At 44.6% G+C, this 11,550-nt stretch overlaps 1 non-coding gene across 1 annotated transcript; it reads left to right on the plus strand.

Moving 5' to 3' along the window:
• The first annotated feature begins 10,046 nt into the window (after positions 1-10,046).
• trnag-ucc (transfer RNA glycine (anticodon UCC)) lies at positions 10,047-10,118 on the plus strand. The gene has a single exon. It is a non-coding gene; the product is annotated as a tRNA-Gly (tRNA).
• The last annotated feature ends 1,432 nt before the right edge of the window (positions 10,119-11,550 follow it).

Genomic DNA, 11,550 nt, shown 5'->3' on the forward strand with positions numbered 1-11,550 from the left:
TTAGAAGTTCTACTTTTGATTGCTCCTTGCTCATCTCAAGCTTGTGATACGATGATCACTCTTACCCAAGGGTCCACCCACAGACACTTGGTTCACGTGGCCAACCTTGGCCCACCTCCTTCCCCAGCACCAGATCCAGCAATGCCTCCTTCCTAACTGGACTGAGAACATTCTGGTCGAGGAAGGTCTCCTGAACACATTTCAGAAACCCCTGGATATCACCACTCTACAGCTCTTGTCGCTGGTTAAAAATAAGGGGTTGCCCATTTGAGACAGATGAGAATTTTTTTTCTCTGACAGGGTCTTCAGTCTTTTGGACTCTCGTCCTCAATGGTGCTGGAAGCAGAGTCTTCGAATATTTTTAAGGCAGAGGTTGATAGGTTTTCGATAGGCAAGGGTGTGGGGGGGTGGTGAAATCTTATCACGGGCAGGCACGAATGTGGAGTTGAGGTTACAATCAGATCAGCCATAATCTCATTGAATAGTGGAGCAGGCTCGTGGGGCCAAGTGGCCTCCTCCTGCTCCTAATTCATATCTTCCTATGTTCTTAGACACCTCTGTGATTTCCCTGCAGATTTGCCCCTCTATCTCTCTCTCACTATTTGGAGGCCGATTTAATATCCCCATGAGTCTGATCATCCCCTGACTATTTCTCAGCTCTAACAAATGAATTCTGCCCATTTCCGGTCAAGGACATTGTCTCTTCCCAATATTACAGTGATTTCCTTAATCAGTCCCGCTAACCCACTTCCTTTTTCCCCTTCTCTATATTTTCTGAACAGTTTGTATCAGTGAATATTAAGCACCAGTCCTCAGCATTTTTAAACCACGTTTTCATCATTGTCAAGCAGCTGGAGACACTTCCTGCACATGTGGCCCCCAAGACACATGAAGTGTCCTGAGGTTCCCACATGGGGCAGGAACTGCAAACAACAGGTCTCAGCTGCCTATCCATGATCGAAAACAAACCTCTATTCCCTCTTTTAGAATCTAATTAGTACCTTGTTTAAATTATTAATTTTATTAAATGCCTCTCGAGCTGCTCTGCACTAATACTCTTATTATACTTACACTTACTGTTATACTTACCCTGATTGTAATGTTTAATTTTCCAGCTCCTATTTATCATGCTCTGACTATTTATTTTAACCGTGGCCGGTTTGCTCCAACCTCTCCCTCACAGCTCTTTATTCCCCCCCCCGTCACTCTTCCCTCCTTCTCTCTCTCTCACTGCTGCTCTCGGGCTGCTCTGCCGCTGCTCTTTATCCACCCTCCAGCCTCACTCAGCTCTCACCCTCACTCTCGGCTCCTCCACAGTCCCACGTTTCTGATGTTTAGGAAATTCTCTGATCTTTGCTCCAAGATGGATGATCTCATGTTGAACACCATCGGCCACGGTTTTTTTCACTCACTGAATCTGTCAGTGATGCTTTGAAACTTGCTGCTCCCACCTACACTACTAATCATGTCACCTAAACTAGTGTCATCAGCAAACTTGGATATAGTCTGGAAGTTATTAAAATGTAAAAGAGCTCTGGGAATGGGAATAGAACAGCCGCCTGACGTGACAGAGAATCAGTTGTGTATGTATCCCTCCACCCTGAAAAACACACCGCTCACCACCACTTTATCCTTTCTTCCCCTTATTCAATTCTGTAACCATGCTGCCACTGCCCCTGTATTCCATCTGCTTGAATTTTACTAACAAATCTATGATGTGGGATTTTTGCAAACCCCTTTGCAAGTCTGGACACACTTCATCAACCTCAGTCCCCTGGTCAATGTTGTCTGAAACTTCATCAAATAACTTCATTATGTATTTCAGTCATAATTTTCTGTTTACCAATCTGTGCTGGCTGTCATTTATCAACCCATGTTCTACCAAGTGACAATGAATTTTGTCCTTGATTCAATAATCTATTGAATTCTCTAAACCTTTCCCCACCACCAGCATTAGACTAACTGGTCTGTAGTTACTGGGTTTATCCCTCTGGCTTTACTGGGTTTATCCAACTCTGGTGCTTTACCTGAGTGTGTGATTGGTTATTTAATTATCACTCACCAGTCCTGTGTCAGGATTACATTAATTCTGTACATCAGTTTCTCGTCTCTCCTGGCCTATGTCAGCATGACATTGAATTTGTTTCACTCTGAAACGTGATCTGTGTGAGTTTGGCAGTCATTTTCCAACTGTTAGTCCTTGGCACTCTTTGGTAATATTTCATACATTTTGTATCTGCCAATCTGTGACACTGTCAACATGAGAACCATTCTCAAGCTGTCAGTCTCCATTACTGCCTGTGAGCATTGTATTATTTCTGTGTCTGACAGTCTGTTGTTCTCCAGGTGAAATTGTAAATCCTGATGTTCAGAGAGATTTGAGTGAACTTGTATATGGATCATGGGAAGATAGCATCCAGAAATCAATGTGGAAGGCAGCTAGCATGTTAGACTTTATGAGAAGGGGTTTGGAGTACAACAGTAAGGAAGACTTACTACACTTCCATACGGTTTTGCTGAGACCACACATGCAGCATTTGGCACTGTTTTTTGTCTCCATATCTAAGGAAGGATATATTTACATTGGAGGTCATAAAATAATTGGTCGCTGTGATGAGACGTTTGTCCAATGATGAAAAGCAGTGTAAATTGTTTTCATATTCTCTGGTTATTGGAAGTGGAAGTGATCTCATCCACGCGTGCAGGATTACAATGGAGCTTGACAGGTTAGACACTGAGAGGTTGTTTGTCCTGACTATGGAATACGGACATACATATGAATTCGGAGCAGGAGTCGGCCACCCGGCCCCTCGAGCCTGCTCCGCCATTCAGTAAGCTCATGGCTGATCTGAATGTAACCTCAACCCCACATTCCTGCCTTCCCCAATAACCATTCACCCCCTTGTTAATCAAGAAACTATCCAGCTCCGTCTTAAAAATATTCAAAGACCCTGCTTTCACTGCCGTTTGAGGAAGACAGTTCCAAAGATTCTCAACCCTCTGAGAGAAAACATTCTCCTCATATCTGTCTTAAATGAGTGACCCCTTATTTTTAAACAGTGACCCGCAGTTCTAGATTTTCCCACAAGAGGAAACATCCTCTCCACATCCACCCTGTCAATACCCCTCAGGACCTGAAAGGTTTCAATTACTATTCTAAATTCCAGTGGATACAAGCCTAACCTGTCCTGCCTTTCCTCATAAGACAACCACCCCCCGCCCCCTTTCCTGGTATTAGTCTAGTAAACCCTCTCTGAACTGCTTCTAACATATGTACATTTCTCTTTAAATAAGGAGACCAGTACTGTATACAATACTTCTGAAGAGGTCTCAGCAATGCCGTGTACAACTCAAGCACAGCCTCCCTACTTTTGGAGTCAATTTCCCTCACAATAAATGATAACATTGTATTAGCTTTCCTAATTCCCTGCTCTACCTGCACACTCACCTTTTGTGATTCATGCACCAGGACACCCAGATCCCTCTGAATCTCAGAGCTCTGCAATCTCTCACCATTTAGATAATAAGCTTATTTTTTATTCTTCCTGGCCAAAAGGAACGATTTCACATTTGCCGACCTTATACTCCATTTGCCAGATCTTTGCCCACTCACGAAATCTATCTATGTCACTTTGTAGCCTCCTTATGTCCTCTTCACAATTTACTTTTCTACCAACTTTGTCTCATCAGCAAATTTAGCAAACATTCCTCCGGTCCCTTCATCCAGGTCATTTTTTAAACTGTAAAAAGCTGGGGTCCCAGCACTGATCCCTGTGACACACCACTCATCATATCCTGCCAACCATAAAAAGACCCATTTATGCCAACTCTCTGCACCCTGTTAGCTAACCAATCTTCTATCCATACCAATATGTTACCCACTTCACCATGAGCTTTTATTTAATGCAATAACCTTTGATGTGGCACTTCATCAAATACCTTCTTGAAATCTAAGTACAGTACATGGACTGGTTCCCCTTCATCCACAGCACATGTGACTCCTTCAAAGATCTCCAATAAATTGGTTGGACATGATTTCCCTTTCACAAAGCCATGTTGACCTTTGAATTTTTCTAATTGCCCTGCTATAACTTCCTTAATAGCTTCTAAAATGTTCCCTGTGACAGATGTTAGGCTACCTGGCCTATAGTTTTCAGCTTTCTGTGTCCCTCCCTTTTTGAATGAAGGAGTTATGTTTGCTATTTTCAAATCTAATGGAACCTTCCCTGAATCTAAGGAACTTTGGGAAATTAAAACCAGTGCATCAACAATCTCACTAACCACTTCTTTCTAGACCTTAGGGTGAAGCACATCTGGACCTGGGGATTTGTCAGCCTGCAGCCCCAACTATTTGCTCAATACCACTTCCCTGGTGATTGGAATTTTCCCCACGTTCCTCCCTCCCTTCCATTTCCTGATTTACAGCTATTTCTGGGATGTTACTTGTGTCCTCTACAGTGAAGAACGAAGCAAAATACCTGTTTACTTCATCCAGCATTTCCCTACTTTCCATTATCGATTCACCTGAATCTAGAACATGTGGGCACCATGTCAGCATAAGGGGTTGATCATTTTGGACTGAAATTTGGAGAAATTCTGCACTCTCAGCGTGTGAATATTAATACTTCTCCTAGTGAAATATGGATGCTTCATCCATGAATATATTTAAGGATGATGCAGACAGGTTATTCAGTGAATCAATGGATATGGGGTGTAGGCAGGAAAATCTAGTTAGGCAGAAGGTCAGGCCTCTGACCTTATTTTGTTTGCTATGATATTGCCCCTTAGTGAGTGATTTATTTGGTGTATTTCAGTCTTTGGTATGATGTGTGAGTGGTTCGGGTTCTGAAAGTCAGTCTCTGGTACTCTATCTGAGTGTGAATATCCTTTTATTTATCTTTTAGTCTCCCACTCTGAATAAGAGTGAGTGATTTTTTTTTTCCATCAGTATCTGTTACTGACTGTCAGCTTGAGATTCATTCAACATCTGCCAGTGTTTTATATTCCATGTCAATGTGGAACTAATTGTGTTTTTCAGTGTGAGTAGTTGCAATTCATTCTGCATCTGTCAGTATCTGGAACTGAACAGGGCTATGGGATTCATTCTGTATCTTACAATCTCTGTTAATGAATGTCAGTAACATTCATTTTGTGTGCATTATTTTCCGGTACTGGAATTGATGGCGGGATTTAATATTTAACTGTTATTCCCTGGTACTGCATGTGAATTTGTGTCACATCCTGTATCAGTCACTATCTTTGTGTGTGTCTGTATGTGCGTGCAGGGTTCATTCTGTATTTGTCAAAATCTGGTACTGAATGGGAATTTGGAATAATGTATTTTAATATATGTCTACATCTGGGGCAGAGAATTACTGTGCGATTAATTGTATATCACTCGGTTACTGGAACTGCGTGTGTAAGTGGGATTCATACTCTATCCATGTGACTCGGGAGCTGTATGTGAGGGTACTTTACTTCCATATCTGTATTTAATAGGTATCTCAAGAGTGGTCGGCAAAACCATTTATTTCACATTGTAGACTGCAGTTCAGGGTTAACCTAATTATTGTGATTGGTTCTAAGATCACACATAAGCCAAATTGGGTGAGGATTGGGATGAGAGGTTTCCTTCCTGACAGGTATTAAGATGTGAATCATTTACAACACCATGCCTGAGATAACTATTGAGTACAGATCCAGAATTAATCCCAGAGTCATAAGCAACATCAAAGATTGAGAACAATAAAATAAACCCCACATTCACACACAAAACTGGACATGGTGAACTACTGGACAAACCCTATACGTTACCAGGCATGGACAAACTGCCCAATACACAGACAGCACCAGAGACAGACAAATGCAGAATGAATCCCACATCTCACACAGTATAACTGACCAGTAGATACAGAATGAATTTCAAACAGACTGAGATGTAGAAATAGAGAATGAATCAGACTTTCACACAGTAGCGCAGACTTACAGACACAGAGGAATCATGAGCACACGTTCAGAATCAAAGTCTGATAGAGACAGAATGAATCCCACAGTCATTAATGAAAATGCAAATAGCAGAAGATGGTTTCAATCCATCGAGCTCTGGGTTATGGGCCCAGCACGCTTCCGCTGAGCCACTCTGCTAGATGGGGAGGTGGGGGCACAGTGTTATTGTCACTGGACTAGTATTCCAGAGGGACCTGGCTTCGAATCCCACCATGGCAATGGTGAAACTTGGAATCAAAAGTCTGTTGATAATCACAAAACCATTGTCTGTGGAGAAAGAAACAGAGTTAACGTTTTGAGTCTGTATGACCCTTCTTCAGAGATAAAGAGAGGTAGAAATGTGATGAAATTTATACTGTTTAAGGGGGCGGAGCAGGTGAAGCTGGAAAGAAGGTCAGTGATAGGTGGGGGCTAACGAGAGATTGACAAAGATGTCATGGACAATAAGACTCTGAAGAAGGGTCATACAGACTAGAAATGTTAACTCTGTTTCTCTCTCCACAGATGCAGTCAGGCCTGTTGAGTTTTTCCAGCATTTTCTGTTTTTATTTCAGATTTCCAGCATCAGCAGTATTTTGCTTTTATCTTAGTGTTTAATTCACTGCCACTTCTCTTCCAGGAATGCCCACCTTGAAGAAGGACTACTCTTCTGTCCGACAGGATTTCCATTTGTCTCTTTCGTCCTGTTCACCTTCATTGTTTCCTTCCTCAGTGACTGTCTCCGTCTCCGACTTACCCCACATGGATTCCAACTAAAGCTCCATCCCTCATGTTTCGAATCCTCCCAGTATTACAGGTATCTTCAGGACTTAAAACATTCCTCGGACTGCTGTTCTTGCCACATCCTGAGATCCACACTCAGTGCCATGTGCCGCCATATGAACACACTCGACCTCTCCCTCCAGCAGCACCGACTCATCCTATCTCAAAGCTGTCCTTGTCCCCGGTTTCATTTTATTCTTCATCTCATCCGACGCCTTAATAAGAAACTTTTCCTTTCAGTTGTTAAGGAACGCAAGCTCCAACAACCGATTGATACCAACGCCCATCCAGGACCCTCCATCCCTTCCCATCCCTCTGACCCCATCCCGCCTTCTAATCCCAGCCCTTGCCGTGTATTCACCGTACCCTCTGACCTTCCCCTCTCTGATGCTGAATGTTCTGTACTCAGCAAAGGACTCAGTTTCATACCCTTACGCCCTCACCTTAATGAATGTTGGGCTCGGCACGATGCTGAACTCTTCTTCCGCCGCCTTCGTCTCCGTGCTCACTTCTTTGGGCAGGAGTCCTCCCCCTGTTCAACGAATCCTTTCACCCACCTCCAGGATTCTTCTTCCACCTGGGCCCCTCCCTCTGGCCTCTCACCTGCTCTTGATCTTTTCATTGAGAACTGTCAGCGTGACAATGGCCGTCTCAATTTCTCTGTTCCTCTCACCCACTCTAACCTGTCACCTTCTGAACTTGCTGCACTCCGTTCTCTTAGGTCCAACCCTGACTTTGTTATCAAACCTGCCGACAAGAGCAGTGCTGCTGTTGTCTGGCGTACTGACCTCTACCTCGCCTGTCTATTTATGGGCTATGTGGAACATTCCTTGTTCCAGTGCTACTCAGGCCCCCTCCCACAACTCTTCTTTTCACCACATCGATGACTGTTTCGGTGCCACTTCATGGCCTCATCTGGACCTGGAAAAATTTATCCATTTTGCTTCCAATTTCCACCTCTCTATCACCTTCACATGGCCCATCACCAACACTTCCTTTCCCTTCCTTGACCTCTCTGTCTCCATTTCTGGTAATAGACTGTCCACCAATATTCATTACAAGCCCACTGCCCCCCACAGCTACCTCGACTACAGCTCCTCACACTCTGCTTCCTGTAAGGACACCATCCCATTCTCTCAGTTCCTTCAACTCCGTCGCATCTGTTCAGATGATGCCACCTTCTAAAACACCGCTTCTGACACGTCTTCCTTCTTCCATAACCGAGCTTTCCCACCCATTGTGATGGACAGGGCCCTCAACCGTGTCCGACCCAACTCCCCCGCTTCTGACATCACACTTTCCCCTCCCCCCAGAACCATGATAGGACCCCCCTTGTCCGCACTTCTCACCCCACCAGCCTCCGCATTCAAGGGATCATCCTCCACCATTTCCGGCAACGACATCATGAAGCCACCACCAAACATATCTTCCCCTCACCAGCCCCCACCCCCGTCAGCATTCTGTAGGGACTGTTCCCTCATGGACACCCTGGTCTTCTGCTCCATCATTCCCAACAACTCATCCCCTTCCCATGGGCACCTTCCCATGCAATTGTATAAGGTGCAACACCTGCCCCTTTTCCTCCTCCCTCCTCACCATCCAAGGGCCCAAACACTCCTTTCAGGTGTAGCAGAGCTTCACTTGCACCTCCTTCAATTTGGTCTACTGCATTCGCTGCTCCCAATGCGGCCTCCTCTACAATGGAGAGACCAAACGCAGACTGGATGACGGTTTTGTGAAACACCTTCGGTCTGTCTGCAAGCATGACCCAGATGTTCCTGTCGCCTACCATTCGAACACACCATCCTGCTCTCATGCCCACATGTCCATCCTTGACCTGCAACGTTCCAGTGAAGACCAATGCAAACTGGAGGAACAGCACCTCATCTTCTGATTAGGCACCTAACAGCCTTCCGGACTTAACATTGAGTTCAACAACTTCAGACCAGGAACTCTCTCCTCTATCTTCACCCCTCCTTCAATCCCCATTTTATTTTAAATTATTTTTTATCCACTTATCCTCATTTTTATTCATTGTTTTATTCCCTTTTTATCCCTTTATCCATCCTTTTTACCCAACCACGGCCCCCTTCCCCAAAAGGGCCATCAGTTACTTGTGCCATGTTGTTCTTTCACAGAGTGCTTACCCTTGTTCTGCTAGTAACACATTCTGCTTTCTTAGCTTTATGCCACTATCAGCACCTCCTTTAGCCCTTACCACCACCATTAACGCTCCCTTTGCCTTTTTGTCCAGTCCATTTTTGTCAATTTCTCCTTAGCCGCCACCCATTGCTGACCTTCTATCCAGCTTCACCTGCTCCACCCCTTAAACAGTATCAATGTCATCACATTTGTACCTCTCTTTAGCTCTGAAGAAGGGTCATACAGACTCGAAACATTAACTCTGTTTCTCTCTCCACAGATGCTGACAGACCTGCTGAGTTTTTCCAGCATTTTCTGTTTTTATTTTGGATTTCCAACATCCGCAGTATTTTTCTTTTAACAAAACCATTGGCGATTGTCGTCAAAATCCACCCATCACTAATGTCCTTTACCTGGTCTGGCCGACATTTGACTCCAGACCCCAGAGCCACAGCCCATTTTAAATGCTCGATTAACAAGGGCAATTAGGGATGGACAACGTTGTGGGCAAAATCAGGGACTGAGAGTTACACAATGTATCTAACACTCACACAGATTCCCACAGCCTGACAGTGACAGAATTAAACCCATTCTCACATTCAGCACCAAAGACTAACAGATGCAGAATATGTTGCAAAGAGTCCCAGATATTGAGAGTGACTCCCACATTCCCATTCAACACCAGAAACTGACACATCCAGACTGAGTTCCACACTCAACATGAGCATCCCACACTCACACGCAGTATCAGAAAGTGAGTGAACTTCATCATCCCTTCCAGGATAAGTTGCATTTTTTTATTGTTCGGAACTTTATGGATATCTACATGGAGCCGTTGTAGTTGGTCACTATCTTTGTCTGTTTCACGGCCCGTTCCCCGGGCAGCAACAGACCTTTTCCTGTCTCGATGTGTCCACAGAAACAGCAGGAGCCAATTTATTGTGGACTGGTGCCCTCTGCTGGCTGCACGTGAGACGTGCAAAGAGGTAACTTATTTGGGGGCATTTTAAATGAGTGTGAAACAACATAAACATGGTGAGAATTATTGCAAAACAGTTTATCAATCAGGCACAAGATGCCAAAGATATAGTGTGTTTCGCGGTACTGTAAATGCTGACTGTAATTTGAAGAAGTGGGCGATGGTGGTATAGTGGTGAGCATAGCTGCCTTCCAAGCAGTTGACCCGGGTTCGATTCCCGGCCATCGCAGTAGTGATTTATTTTCAGCCTTACCCGTGGTCAGACCACAATTCCAGGCCCGCGGAGTTAATCTCTGTGCTTTCCAAAATGAGATAAAGAACAACAGAAAGTGTGGGAAGATTTCCAACAAGAAAATAATGGACAAACGAAGTAAAGTAGATCTAACGTTTTCATCACTCACGTTTTTCGATCGTAAAACTCGGGTCTTGGGTGGATAGACGCCTCACCTGCTCCCTCTCGCATATTTCCGATATGTGGATGATACGTTTGCTATATTTAAATCCGCAGCTGCATGTAACAATTTCCTTACACGACTTTATGGGCTCCATCCTGCGCTCAAATTCACCTATGAAATGGAGCAGTCAAAATAACTCCCCTCCCTTGACACACTAGTTGAGAAATCTTCCAGAGGATTCTCTACCAGGTTTACCGCAAACCGACCTTCACTGGTCAATATACGCGTTGGGATTCTTACAGTCCCACGCTCTGTAAGATTGGTCTCATCGGCGACCTTGTAAATAGGGCCCGAGCCATTTGCTCACCGTGCAAGCTTGATGCTGAAATCGGCCTCATCAAAGGCATCCTGCAGGGTAATGGCTACCCTGATCAGATCATTTCGCGCTGTGTATCACACAAGCTCATGACCGGGCCTAAGACCGTCACTTTCCACCCTGAAGTATATTCTCTATCAGTATAAATTGTTATCTTCCCCTTATATTGGTTTTCTTGGGAGTGTCCTGTTGAGTGCAGAAGGAAAAGCTTTGCCATGTCTCTTTTTTTCAGCCATTCTCAAATACATTGGCGCTAATGTTCAATTTGAAAACCCGTTTCAGCTCTGCCAGTTTGGCTCAGTCAATCTCCCGCCCATTTTCTCATTGACCGTTGAAAGTTGGTGAAATAGGCTGCTCTCTGATTGGTTACGAAAGCCACCCAATGAGATTCCGAACACATTGACCATTCAGAAGTGGCCGACTACATTCCCCAGAAGATGGGTGAGTGCGGGAGGAATACTTCATTCGTGGTGTAAGTGTGTGTAAGATTGTAGAAAGACCGGCGGTAGAGCCCAGGACAAAGCGAAAGCCAAGTCTCCCTCCTCCCGGGCTGGACTGCAGCTCCCCGCGGGCCGTGTTCACAGGCTCCTGAGAAAGAGCAGCTATGCTGAGCGTGTGGCTGCTGGAGCGCTCCGCTCTTCCGATTGTAACATTGCCGGCCGCTTTCAGGGGACAGGATCAGAAATCAGCCGTTTCTCTCTGTCCCGGTGAAGCCTGTGTGAAGGAGTCGGTTGGTAACCTATGTTATTGCCTTTCCAGTGAGCTGAGATTGGCTCTGTTTTAAATCGCTGCTTTGTTACCGCCGGTTACAGATAAGATATTGACAAATTTAATATCTTCCTAAAATAGCGCCAGGATTCTGTGACGCAAAATGCAATATTACAGCTCCG

The sequence above is a fragment of the Cetorhinus maximus genome, chromosome 31 (genome assembly GCF_964194155.1).
Source record: "Cetorhinus maximus chromosome 31, sCetMax3.hap1.1, whole genome shotgun sequence".
Taxonomy (NCBI): Eukaryota; Metazoa; Chordata; class Chondrichthyes; order Lamniformes; family Cetorhinidae; genus Cetorhinus; species Cetorhinus maximus.